The sequence below is a fragment of the Pseudophryne corroboree genome, chromosome 3, assembly GCF_028390025.1.
Source record: "Pseudophryne corroboree isolate aPseCor3 chromosome 3, aPseCor3.hap2, whole genome shotgun sequence".
NCBI classification, from domain to species: Eukaryota; Metazoa; Chordata; class Amphibia; order Anura; family Myobatrachidae; genus Pseudophryne; species Pseudophryne corroboree.
Genome location: NC_086446.1, coordinates 244,465,231 through 244,479,032, shown reverse-complemented (window position 1 = coordinate 244,479,032; position 13,802 = coordinate 244,465,231). Strand labels below are relative to the sequence as shown.

Here is a 13,802-nt window from a genome sequence, read left to right as displayed (position 1 = left end):
GTGTGGCTGGTATGAGTCTTACCCGGGATCCAAAATCCTTCCTTATTGTGTACGCTCGTCCGGGCACAGTATCCTAACTGAGGCTTGGAGGAGGGTCATAGGGGGAGGAGCCAGTGCACACCAGGTAGTCCTAAAGCTTTTACTTTTGTGCCCAGTCTCCTGCGGAGCCGCTATTCCCCATGGTCCTTTCGGAGTCCCCAGCATCCACTACGGACTATGAGAAATAGAATTATCGGTAAGTAAATTCTTATTTTTAATTGTATAATGTTTTAGAATAGATAGGAGGCACCTATTACAAGCAGACACCTCCTTCTGCAGTAGTGATCCTGCTTGCGTCGTAGGACACGGCATCGAATCACTCACTCACTTGTTATGGTGCGCAAGCCATCCATCACAGAGGAAAGGAAATCTCTGTGCAACCACAGAAGAGCTGAAGGCCGCTACTGATGCATCCTGGTCTTCCATAACATCTCAGCAGTGCCACAGGCTGATAGAATCCATGCCACGCTGCACTGAGGCAGTAATTCATGCAAAAGGGGCCTAAACCAAGTACTGAGTGCATGCATGATTATACTTTTCAGAGGACCGACATTTCTGTAATTAAAATCCTTTTTTTATTGATTTTATGTAATGTTCTAATTTTCTGATATATTGGATTTGGGGGTATCTTAAGCTGTAAACCACAATCATCAAAATTATAACAAATAAAGGCTTGAAATATCTCACTTTGCATGTAATGAGTCTATATAATATATTAGTTTCACCTTTTAAGTTGAATTACTGAAAAAAATTAACTTTTGCACGTTATTCTTATTTTCTGAGTTTCACCTGTATGTATCAATCATGTACGTTGGTAGAATTAGGGACAGCTATAGGCAGAAGAACTATATGTGTGTTTTGTTGTAGCCAAGTCTCTTTCTCATGCAAGATGGTACCCATCATTTGTAGAGATGTCTTGCTGTGGTAAACGTGTATTGGAACAATGCTGGAGATAGTAACGCCATCTTATATCTCTGTGTTATCTGTGTTACAGACATTATCTCGTTCAGCTGGTGTAGACGTCCCACTCATAATTCCTCTAGACTTGTGGCTAACACCCAAGAATTCTTGGCTAATGTGGAGATTTAATAAAAAGATTAATCTCATCAATAAAATGCTTCTTAATACTTTGTGCTCACTCTAAGTGTGTTCTTTCATCCATTTATTTAGAGGATACGTTATTGTCAGTGCTTTTCCATCTCATGTTCCTTAATAAATAATCTTCCTTATGCAGCCCTGTTTGTCACCACTGTCCCCAGCTGTACTGCGTCACTTACTCTGCTGAGCAGCCAAAGCAGCTTGGTCTATGTGTATTGAAATTTGCATTGATTTTCATATATGATTCATTTCATTCTGTACACATTTATGCAAAATGTAGGTGTCATTAAGTTTATGTTTTAAAACTTGTGATCCGTGCATGGCAAATGAATTGCCACGCAAGCAGTGCACATTGGCATTAATTTCTTGGCAGTCCATGTACAAATATTTACAAAACATTGTTTTCATTAAACCCACCTTTGTTCCCACAAATCCGTAATACACCAGATTGCGTGCCCCCAACACAGTAATTAATAATGACAGTAAATGATAAATGTTACTTTTATTAGACTAGATACTCATATTAATGAAGGAGATTTACATTTTTTTTTAATGACGACAAGTTATGTCCTTTGCAACCAATCACATTTTAGCTTTAATTTTATACTTGAATATGATTAGTTGCTATGGATAACATCTACAATTGTCCTCTTTAGAAGGTTTCATAACTCCCCCTTCCTTAGTGCTTACGGCTCTGGTGTACACAACAAAGAGTTAAGCTGGGTACACACTGGAGCAACTTGACAACCGCTCGGCTGATTCAGGTAAGCATGTACACTTACCGATCGGCTGCTCGATATTTCGTCCTGACGTCATAGCTGGGCGTGCATTTGAATGTGTCTGCCCAGCTGTGACCTGCAGCCAGTGTACCGGCGGTCTGCAGATATATATCGGGCATCGGTAGTGCTGCTTGGGCAACACAATATTTCTGTGAACTACTTTGTTTACAGCCATATCGGGTGTACACACACATCGACCCGCTATCAATACAGTGTATTGGCAGTTCGATCAGACAATATATCATCCAGTGTGTACCCAGCTTTAGGCTACTGCACAAAACCCAAATCAGGGGCTGAGTGCACAGGTGAGGGTCTTCCCGTGGTCACCATGTCACATGTTTTGTCACCATGTCCATCCCTGATTTTGCTTCAATACATTTTGCATGGAAACAGGAAGTGTTAAGTTGATATAACTTACGGGATCAGTATGATATCCCGGCTGTCAGGAGACAGATGGAATACCTGTGGCGAGCGCAGCGTGTCCCCTCAAGAGCTCGCTGCACTCGCCATGCTTCGGGCCCGGTGGCGAGCCCTCGGGTGGTGGCGTCGACCACCACCCAAGTGGGGATAACAGCCGGCGGTCTTGATTCACCGGTTGTCGGGATTACGGCATCAGTATCCTGACAGCCAGGATTCCTTCAGCCAGTAAATTGACTGCCTCCCGTAACTTACATGTACTGTATATTGACAAAGTCCTGCAAGGTAATTTCTCTTACGTCCTAGTGGTTACTGGGGTCTTGTACTTTAGTACCATGGGGTATAGATCGGGTCCACTGGAGCCTGGCACTTTAAAACTTTTAGTGTGTGTATGTGTGTGCTGGCTCCTCCCCTCTATGCCCCTCCTACCAGACTCAGTTTAGAAAAAATGTGCCCAAGGAGCCGGGTGCACTTCTCTGGAGCTCCAGAGATTTTTCTTTTAAATGTCATTTAGTTTATTTTCTCTTATGTAGTAGAGGATGCTGGGGACTCCGTAAGGACCATGGGGTATAGACGGGCTCCGCAGAAGACATGGGCACTACAAAGAACTTTAGAATGGGTGTGCACTGGCTCCTCCCGCTATGCCCCTCCTCCAGACCTCAGTTAGATCCTGTGCCCAGAGGAGATTGGGTGCACTACAGGGGAGCTCTCCTGAGTTTCTCTGATTAAAAGAATTTTGTTAGGTTTTTTATTTTCAGGGAGCCCTGCTGGCAACAGGCTCCCTGCATCGTGGGACTGAGGAGAGAGAAGCAGACCTATTTAAGTGATAGTCTCTGCTTCTTAGGCTACTGGACACCATTAGCTCCAGAGGGATTGGAACGCAGGTCTCACCCTTGCCGTTTGTCCCGGAGCCGCGCCGCCGTCCTCCTTGCAGAGCCAGAAGATAGAAGCCGGGTGAGTATTAGAAGAAAGAAGACATCACAGGCGGCAGAAGACTTCTGATCTTCACTGAGGTACCGCTGCGCGCCATTGCTCCCACACACAACACACACTGAGGCACGGATGGGTGCAGGGCGCAGGGGGTGCGCCCTGGGCAGCAATATAAAACCTCTAGGCTGGCATTTTAGTATATATGGGCTGCGGAGGCAATATATATATATACAAATCCCCCGCCAGTATTGTGTGTTTGAGCGGGACCGAAGGCCGCCGCTGAGGGGGCAGAGCTTGAGTCCACAGCACTGACCAGCGCCATTTTCTCCACAGCACACTGCAGAGAAGCTGGCTCCCCGGACTCTCCCCTGCTGAACACGGTGACAGAGGGCTTAAAAAGAGGGGGGGGGGGGAGACTTAATTTGGCCGTGAAGGTATATTGAATAATATTAAAGCGCTGTGTGTCTGGGAAATTGTTTTCCAGGGTCATTGGCGCTGGGTGTGTGCTGGCATACTATCTCTCTGTCTCTCCAAAGGGCCTTATTGGGGGACTGTCTCCAGATTGGATATTTCCCTGAGTGTGTGGGGGTGTCGGTACGCGTGTGTCGGCATGTCTGAAGCGGAAGGCTCTTCTAGGGAGGAGGTGGAGCAAATGAGTGTGGTGTCTCCATCGGCAACGCGACACCTGATTGGTTGGATATGTGGAATGTTTCAAATGCAAATGTGAATTTATTACATAAAACGTTGGACAAAGCAGAGTCCAGGGAAAATGCAGGGAGTCCATCCTTGCCTTTTACTATGTCACAGGGCCCTTCTGGGTCTCAGAAGCGCCCACTATCCCAAATAGCAGACACTGACTCCAGTGTCGACTACAATGATGCGAGGTTGCAGCCAAAGTTGGCAAAAAGTATTCATTATATGTTTATTGCAATAAAAGATGTGTTGCATATCACGGATGACCCCTCTGTACCTGACACGAGGGTCCACATGTTTAAAGAAAAGAAACCGGAGGTTACTTTCCCCCCTTCCCATGAGTTAAATGAGTTGTTTGAAAGGGCTTGGGAAACTCCAGACAAGAAACTGCAGATTCCCAAAAGGATTCTTATGGCGTAATCCTCACCCATGGTGGACAAGGCGTTAACGCGCTTATCCAAAAAGGTGGCGCTGCCGTCGCAAGATACCGCAGCCCTCAAGGATCCTGCTGATTGCAGGCAGGAGACTACCTTGAAGTAAATTTATACACATACTGGTACCTTGCTCAGACCGGCGGTAGCGTCGGCTTGGGTTTGTAGCGCTGTAGCAGCGTGGACAGATACCTTGTCTGCTGACATTGATACCCTGGATAAAGATACCATTTTACTGACCTTGGGTCATATAAAGGATGCTGTCCTATATATGAGAGATGCTCAGAGAGACGTTGGCCTACTGGGTTCCAGAGCCAACGCCATGGCGATTTCTGCTAGGCGAGCCCTGTGGACCCGCCAGTGGACGGGTGATGCAGACTCAAAGAGGCATATGGAAGTTTTGCCTTACAAGGGTGAGGACTTATTTGGGGAAGGTCTCACGGACCTGGTTTCCACAGCTACCGCAGGTAAATCCGCTTTTTTACCTTATGTTTCCTCACAGCCAAAGAAAACGCCACATTATCAGATGCAGTCCTTTCGGTCGCATAAATCCAAAAGAGGACGGGGATCTTCCTTTCTCGCCAGAGGTAAGGGCAGAGGGAAAAAGCTGCCAGCTACAGCTAGTTCCCATGAGCAGAAGTCCTCCCCGGCTTCTACTAAATCCACTGCATGACGCTGGGGCTCCGCTGAGGAGTCCGCCCCAGTGGGGGCACGTCTTCGACTTTTCAGCCACGTCTGGGAACAATCACAGGTGGATCCCTGGGCAATAGAAATTGTTTCCCAGGGTTACAAGCTGGAATTCGAAGATGTGCCTCCTCAACGGTTTTTCAAATCGGCCCTACCAGCTTCTTCCCCAGTGAGGGAGGTAGTTTTAAGTGCAATTCAAAAACTGTGTCTTCAACAAGTGGTGGTCAAAGTTCCCCTGCTTCAACAGGGGACGGGGTACTACTCAACCCTGTTTGTGGTCCCGAAACCGGACTGTTCGGTCAGACCCATTCTGAATTTAAAATCCTTAACCTATACTTGAACAGGTTCAAATTCAAGATGGAATCGCTCAGAGCGGTCATCGCCAGCCTGGAAGGGGGGGATTATATGGTGTCTCTGGACATAAAGGATGCATACCTTCATGTCCCCATATATCCTCCTCATCAGGCGTTCCTGAGGTTTGCTGTATAGGATTGTCATTACCAATTCCAGACGTTGCCGTTTGGACTTTCCACGGCCCGAGGATTTTCACCAAGGTAATGGCGGAAATGATGGTGCTCTTGCGCAAGCAGGGAGTCACAATTATCCCGTACTTGGACGATCTCCTGATAAAAGCGAGATCAAGAGAACAGTTGCTGAACAATGTGTCACTCTTCCTGAGGGTGTTGCAGCAGCACGGCTGGATTCTCAATCTACCAAAGTCACAGTTGGTTCCAACGATCCGATTGCCTTTCTTAGGCATGAGTCTGGACACGGAACAAAAAAGGGTTTTTCTCCCGATGGAAAAGGCCCAGGAACTCCAAAGCTTGGTCAGGGACCTGTTGAAGCCGAAAAGGGTGTCGGCCCATCAATGCACTCAAGTTCTGGGAAAGATGGTGGCGTCTTACGAGGCCATTCCCTTCGGCAGGTTCCATGCGAGGACTTTTCAGTGGGATCTTCTGGACAAGTGGTCCGGGTCCCATCTACATATTCATCAGAAGATCAGCCTGTCCCCCAGGGCCAGGGTATCTCTCTTGTGGTGGCTGCAGAGTACTCACCTTCTAGAGGGTCGCAGGTTCGGCATTCAAGACTGGGTTCTGGTGACCACGGACGCGAGCCTCCGAGGATGGGGAGCCGTGACACTGGGAAGAAACTTCCAGGGACTGTGGTCAAGCCAGGAGGCTTGTCTACACATCAACGTACTGGAATTGAGGGCCATATTCAACGGCCTCCGTCAAGCGGAGAATCTTCTTCACGACCTACCGGTTCTGATTCAATCAGACAACATCACAGCCTACCGGTTCTGATTCAATCAGACAACATCACAGCCGTGACTCATGTAAACCGCCAAGGCGGGACAAGGAGCAGAGTGGCAATGGCGGAAGCCACCATGATTCTGCGCTGGGCGGAAAATCACGTAAGCGCTCTGTCAGCGGTATTCATTCCGGGAGTGGACAACTGGGAAGCAGACTTCCTCAGCAGACATGATCTCCATCCAGGAGAGTGGGGTCTTCATCAAGAAGTCTTTGCAGAAATAGCAAGTCTTTGGGGACTTCCTCAAATAGACATGATGGCATCACGCCTCAACAAAAAGCTTCCGTGGTATTGTGCCAGGTCAAGGGACCCTCAGGCAGTAGCAGTGGACGCCCTGGTGACACCGTGGGTGTTTCAGTCGGTCTATGTGTTCCCTCCTCTTCCTCTCATCTCAAAAGAATTGAGAATCATAAGACGAAAAGGAGTACAGACAATTCTCATTGTTCCAGATTGGCCTCGAAGGGCCTGGTATCCGGATCTGCAGGAAATGCTCACAGAAGATCCGTGGCCGCTTATTCTCAGAGAGGACCTGTTGCAACAGGGGCCCTGTCTTTTCCAAGACTTACCGCGGCTGCGTTTGACGGCATGGCGGTTGAACGCCAGATCCTAGCAGGGAAGGGCATTCCGGATGAGGTCATCCCTACTGTGATAAAGGCTAGGAAGGAGGTGACAGCGAAACATTATCACCGTATCTGGAGGAATTATGTCTCTTGGTGTGAAACCAAGAATACTCCTCTGGAAGATTTCCATCTGGGCCGTTTTCTCCACTTCCTACAGACTTGGGTGAATATGGGCCTAAAATTAGGCTCCATTAAGGTTCAGATTTCGGCCCTATCCATTTTCTTTCAGAAGGAATTGGCTTCTCTCCCAGAAGTCCAGACTTTTGTGAAGTGAGTGCTGCATATCCAGCCTCCTTTTGTGCCTCCAGTGGCACCATGGGACCTTAACGTGGTGTTATGCTTCCTTAAGTCTCCCTGGTTTGAGCCTCTTCAATCCGTGGAATTAAAGTATCTCACTTGGAAGGTGGTCATGTTGTTGGCCTTGGCATCGGCAAGGCGAGTGTCTGAGTTGGCGGCTTTGTCTCATAAAAGCCCCTATCTGATTTTCCATGTGGATAGAGCTGAGTTGCGGACTCGTCATCAATTTTTGCCTAAGGTGGTTTCCTCTTTTCATATGAACCAACCTATTGTGGTGCCTGTCGCTACGCGGGACTTGGAGGATTCCGCGTCCCTTGATGTGGTCAGGGCGTTGAAAATTTATGTAGCCAGAACGGCTCTAGTTAGGAAAACAGAGGCACTGTTTGTCCTGTATGCAGCCAACAAGGTTGGCGCTCCTGCTTCAAAGCAGACTATTGCTCGCTGGATCTGTAACACGATTCAGCAGGCTCATTCTACGGCTGGATTGCCGTTACCAAATTCGGTAAAGGCCCATTCCACTAGGAAGGTGGGCTCATCTTGGGCGGCTGCCCGAGGCGTCTCGGCATTACAGCTTTGCCGAGCGGCAACTTGGTCAGGTTCAAACACCTTTGCAAAATTCTACAAGTTTGATACCCTGGCTGACGAGGACCTCATGTTTGCTCAATCGGTGCTGCAGAGTCATCCACACTCTCCCGCCCGTTTTGGAGCTTTGGTATAATCCCCATGGTCCTTACGGAGTACCCAGCATCCTCTAGGACGTAAGAGAAAATAAGATTTTAAATCTACGGGTAAATATTTTTCTCCTAGTCCATAGAGGATGCTGGGTGCCCGTGCCAGTGCGGACAAATTCTGCAAGGCTTGTATATAGTTGTTGCTTACATAAGGGTTATGTTACAGTTGAGACCAGTCTTTAGCTGATACTGTTTTGTTCATACTGTTAACTGGTTGTGTATATTCCAGGTTATACGGTGTGGATGGTGTGGGCTGGTATGAATCTTGCCCTTAGATTAACAAAATCCTTTCCTCGTATTGTCCATCTCCTCTGGGCACAGTTTCTCTAACTGAGGTCTGGAGGAGGGGCATAGAGGGAGGAGCCAGTGCACACCCATTCTAAAGTTCTTTGTAGTGCCCATGTCTCCTGCGGAGCCCGTCTATACCCCATGGTCCTTACGGAGTCCCCAGCATCCTTTACGGACTAGGAGAAATAGATTTACCGGTAGGTTTAAAATCTTATTATTTTCAGGTTGCTCTGCTTGGCAGACAGACTATCTGCTTCATGGGACTTAGAGGGGACCGAACCAACCTCCTGAGTGTTAATGGTTCGTAATCCCAGCTGACAGGACACTGAGCTCCTGAGGTGCTGATCACTCATCGTGAGTATATGTGCCCACACCAGCAGCTAGCTGCCACCCTCTAACAGATGCCGAAGACCAGGTGCGGTCAGTGTTACACCAGGGTTCCGGTTAGCGGGTCCCCGGTGCAGTTTGGCGGCATGTCATTCGGCGGTCACGGGCACGGAGCTGCGGTGCCCCGAGCGGACGGAACTGGCTCAGGGCTATTGCCCAGCAGTGCGCACTGTTCTCTAAGGCTTTGTGTGGACTGTAAATTACATTTCAGAGGTGTTTTACACTTGTGGTCAGTATAATCTTGTCAGGGACCGCACACCATTGCAAGGGGTGGGGCTTCCCAGAGCGGGACCAGCGGTGGGAAGGCGCCATTTTCCTGCTGCTGCGTATCACCAAGGCTGCATGCACGCTGCTACTCCAGGACCCAGGCTGTTACAGACTGTCTGAACAGGGGGTCATAGACAGGGGGGGCACGTCAGCAGTAACACCGCTACGCTGATTTTACACATTGTGCTGCTGTGTTCTGTATGCTGAGTCTGCTCCTCAGTGTCACTCCAAAGGGCTCTCTAGGGTCTGTGTGGGGTGTTGGGCAATGGGCTGGACTGTTGTTTCCTGTATAATGTCTGAAGACTTGGTTATATGTGCTGCTTGTAATTCTACCTCGTCTTCAGCGGGGTCTCTCATGTGTGAGCAATGTTCCTTGTCTCCTCAAGGGCCCAGCTCACAGGCACCTGACTGGTTGGACAGCCTTAAGAGCATGATTCACAATGTCATTTCTGAACTAGCTGTAGCTAAAAGGGAGAGACAGGTGTTAAAACACTCAATTGATTGTGTGACTAAGGCAGCAGATTCCAGGAAGGCTTCACAGCCCCCTATAGTGGCTTCACACAAACGCTCACTGCCACAGGTTTTACAGTCCGATTCTGATCAGCCAGATGTGGATGATGATGACATGGACGAGGACAGCTCTCTGTCCCATGGGGTGGAGACCCTCATTTTTGCCATAAGAGAGGTCCTTCACACCGGACCCGGAGGCGGAACCAGATGAGGAGTTATACGTTAATGTAAGACCCAAGAGTTCAGCTACCTTTCCGGTGTCTAAGGAGTTAAACTCCGTGGCCAAGGAGGCTTGGTTAAACCCTGATAAAAAATTCCTCAGAGGTTTTTATCTACCTTTCCCCTTCCAGCTAAGGATAGGAAGGTCTGGGAAAAACCCCCGTCGGTCGATACATCTGTATCCAGACTGTCAAAAAAAATTGGTACTGCCTGTCCCTGTGGCTGTATCCCTGAAGGAGCTGCTGACTGTAAAATTGAGACAATGCTCAAGGCCATTTATACAGCAGCAGGCGCAGCACAGCGCCCCACAATAGTTTGCGGTAGGATCTCCAGGGCTGTGGTAAAGTGGTCTGATAGTTAGTGATGGTTTAGACGCTCTGCCCCGGGATGAGGTTTTTACCCTGCTGCAACATATACAGGATGCTGCAAATTTTATGAGCGAGGCTGTAAAGGAGTTGTGAAAGATTAATGGGCGCACTACTGCCATGGCAGTTTCAGCGCGCAGAGCTCTGCGGTTACGTCAATGGGCGGCGGACGCCGATTCCAAAAAGTGTGTAGAAAATCTTCCCTTTACAAGTGATGCCTTGTTTGGAGATGAATTGAATAAGTGGATCTCCCAAGCAACGGCGGGTAAGTACCTATCTGCCGTCGGCTGCGCCACCTTCTAGACGTTTTTACACCGGACCATCCTTGCAGTCCTTTCGTGTGGCAAGGTTCAGAGGCAGGGGCCGAGGGGTCTCCACCACTTCCAGAGGACCTCATGGTAAGTTCCATAAACCTGCACCTGTTGTCTCCCTGGACCAGACCACCGGATCCTCTGCTTGACGGTTGGCCCCAGCGACAAGGCGACTTTCAGGTAGGTGCTCGCCTTCATCACTTCACCCTAGTGTGGGCGGAGTCCTGCCGGGATCCTTTGGTGAGGGACCTCATTTCCCATGGATACCGGCTGGAATTCCAAACACTACTTCCTCACAGGTTTTTCAAGTCGGGCTTACCAGCTTTATCAGCAGCAAAAGTTACCTTGCAAGAGGCTATTCAACAGATTTTGTGGTAGTTCCTGTGCCTCCTCCGTTACGCAAAAGGGGTTTTACACCAGTCTTTTTGTCGTTCCCAAACCAGACGGTTCGGTTCACCCCATCTTGAACCTGAAGTCTCTGAACCCGTATCTGCGGGTGTTCAAATTCAAGATGGAGTCCCTGAGGGCGGTGGTGTCCGCTCTGGAAGAGGGGGAGTTCCTGGTGTCTCTGGATGTCAAGGATGCTTACCTTCACATTCCCATGTGGCCTTATCAGGATTACCTTAAGTTCGCCATATTGGACAACCATTTCCAGTTTCAGGCCTTACCCTTTGGATTATCCACAGCTCTGAGGGTCTTCACCAAGGTCATGGAGATGATGCTGTAACTGTGCATGATGGGAGTAAACATAGTTCCAGGGAACATCTGCTACACAGCATCGATCTGACTACTCGCCTACTCACGGATCATGGGTGGATCTTACATTTCCAGAAATCTCACCTGGAACCGACCCAGCGTCTTCAGTTCCTGGGAATGATACTGGATACAGTGTCTCAAAAGGTGTTTCTTCCAATGGACAAGGCCTTAGCTATCCAGGCTATGGTCAGCTTGGTCATCAGTCTTCGCAAGGTGTCCATATATCTTTGCATCCGCTTACTGGGCAAGATGGTGGCTGCTTACAAGGCAATCCAGTACGGCAGATGCCATGCCCGGCCATTTCAACTGGATCTACTAGACAAATGGTCAGGTTCTCACCTTCACATACATCGGGTAGTGACCTTGTCTCCATAATTTCTCTATTATGGTGGCTACAAGTGCCTCACCTGGTAGAGGGCAGGAGTTTCAATATCCACTCATGGATTCTACTGACAACAGATGCCAGCCTTCGGTGTTGGGGGTACTGTGACCCAAGGGTTCCAGTTCCAGGGGATATGGTCGAGACAGGAATTGGCTCTGCCGATAAACATCCTGGAACTCAGGGCAATTTACAATGCCCTTCTGCAGGCTTCTCATCTCCTGATGGATAGGGCGATCCAGGTTCAGTCAGACAAAGCCACGGCAGTGGCATACATAAACCGACAAGGGGAAACAAGATGCAGAGCGGCGATGTGAGAGGTGTCAAGAATCCTCCTCTGTGCGGAGGCCAGCGCAATGGCATTTCCGCCATATTCATTCCAGGCGTGGACAACTGGGAAGCGGACTTCCTCAGCAGACATGACCTCCATCCGGGGAAATGGGGCCTACATCCCCAGGTGTTTCAATGGATAATTCACCGGTGGGGGTGTCCACAGATCTGATGGCTTCTCGTCTCAACAAGAAGCTATGCCGTTACTGTTCCAGAATGAGAGATCCGCAGGCTGTAGCAGTGGACGCGCTGATGACACTAGATGTACCAGTATGTATACCTGTTCCCTCCTCTACTGCTAATCCCAAGGGTTCTAAAAAGACTAAGAAGAGAAATTCTAATTGCCCCGGATTGGCCTCAACGGGCGTGGTACTCGGACCTCCTGACCATGTCTCTAGAGAATCCCAGGCCTCTGCCACTCCAAGACGATCTTCTTCAGCAAGGCCCGTTCGTCTATCCAGACTTACAGCGGCTACATTTGATGGTTTGGAAGTTGAGAGGGAGATTCTAGCAAGAAAGGGTCTTCCCTCCAGGGTTATTTCCACCATGGTCCAGGCCAGGAAGATGGTGACATCAAAGCATTATCATCGTATCTGGAAAAAAAGTATGTTTCCTGGTGTGAAAGTAGAACGGTTTCTCCCGTTGAATTTAGAATTGGTCGTTTTCTACTTTTCCTGCAAGCGGGTGTGGATATGGGCCTACGTTTAGGCTCAATCAAAGTCCAGATTTTGGCGCTCTCCATTTCCTTCAAAAAACAAGTTGCCCTGTTGCCAGAAGTCCAGATTTTCCTAAAGGGAGTTCTTCATATACAACCGCCCTTTGTACCTCCCACGGCTCCATGGGACCTCAATGTTGTTCTGTCCTTTCTCCAATCGGACTGGTTTGAACCCTTACATAGGGTGGAGTTGAAATTTCTCACCTTAAAGACGGTGATGTTATTGGCTTTGGCGTCTGCCAGGCGGGTCTCCGAATTAGGGGCCTTATCCTGTAAGAGCCCTTATTTGATTTTTCATGAAGACAGGGCAGAACTGAGGACCCGTCCTCAATTTTTGGCTAAGGTGATGTCGGCTTTTCATGTGAATCAGCCTATAATGGTTCCGGTGTTGTCTGACGCTTCTGTTGGCCCTGAGACCTTGGATGTGCTCAGGGCTCTGAAGATTTATGTCAAAAAGATGGCCCATCATCGGAAGTCTGACTCGCTGTTTGTCCTTTATGATGCCTCCAAGATTGGTCGGCCTGCTTCTGAGCAATCTATTGCTCGTTGGCTCAGGTTGACCATTCAACAGGCCTATATGTCGGTGGCTCTGCCCTTGCCGACATCTATTCAGGCCCACTCGACAAGATCGGTGGGGTCCTCCTGGGCGGTTGTCCGGGGTGTGTCGGCCCTACAGTTGTGCCGAGCGTGTTCGCACAGCAGCAATGAGGCCTGAACTGCGCATGCGCCGGCGCATGCCAGACAGCCTACGGCTGTCTTTAGCTAGCAATCGCCTCTGCCTGATTGACAGACAGAGGCGGTTGATGGGTGGGAGGAAGCAGGACGGCGACATTAAGCCGCTGTTTAAGAGGCGCATTCCGGCCAATGCACGTGTGGCCAGACCATGCCGGGGGCGGGCCACTGCAACCCGGGGAGTGGCAAGTAGCTGCCGGCCAGCGCGCAGGAGCTGCGGTGGCCGGTAGCTACTCCTGAAATACAAAAGCATTGCCGCTGTGCGATGCTTTTGTACTGATGCAACGGAGCAGGGACTGACATGCGGGGCGTCCCCTCGCATGCCAGTGTGCCTGATCATAGCTGTGCTAAATTTAGCACAACTACGATCATCTCTGAATCACCCCCATTATGTCCGTCTCCTCGGGTACAGTTTTCCTAGACTGAGTCTGGTAGGAGGGGCATAGAGGGGAGGAGCCAGCACACACATACACACACTAAAAGTTTTAAAGTGCCAGGCTCCAGTGGACC

At 49.2% G+C, this 13,802-nt stretch overlaps 1 protein-coding gene across 7 annotated transcripts in view; it reads left to right on the top strand.

Moving 5' to 3' along the window:
- Positions 1-13,802, top strand: part of KCNG1 (potassium voltage-gated channel modifier subfamily G member 1) — a 141,345-nt gene that overhangs the window by 63,383 nt on the left and 64,160 nt on the right. The window lies entirely within an intron of this gene.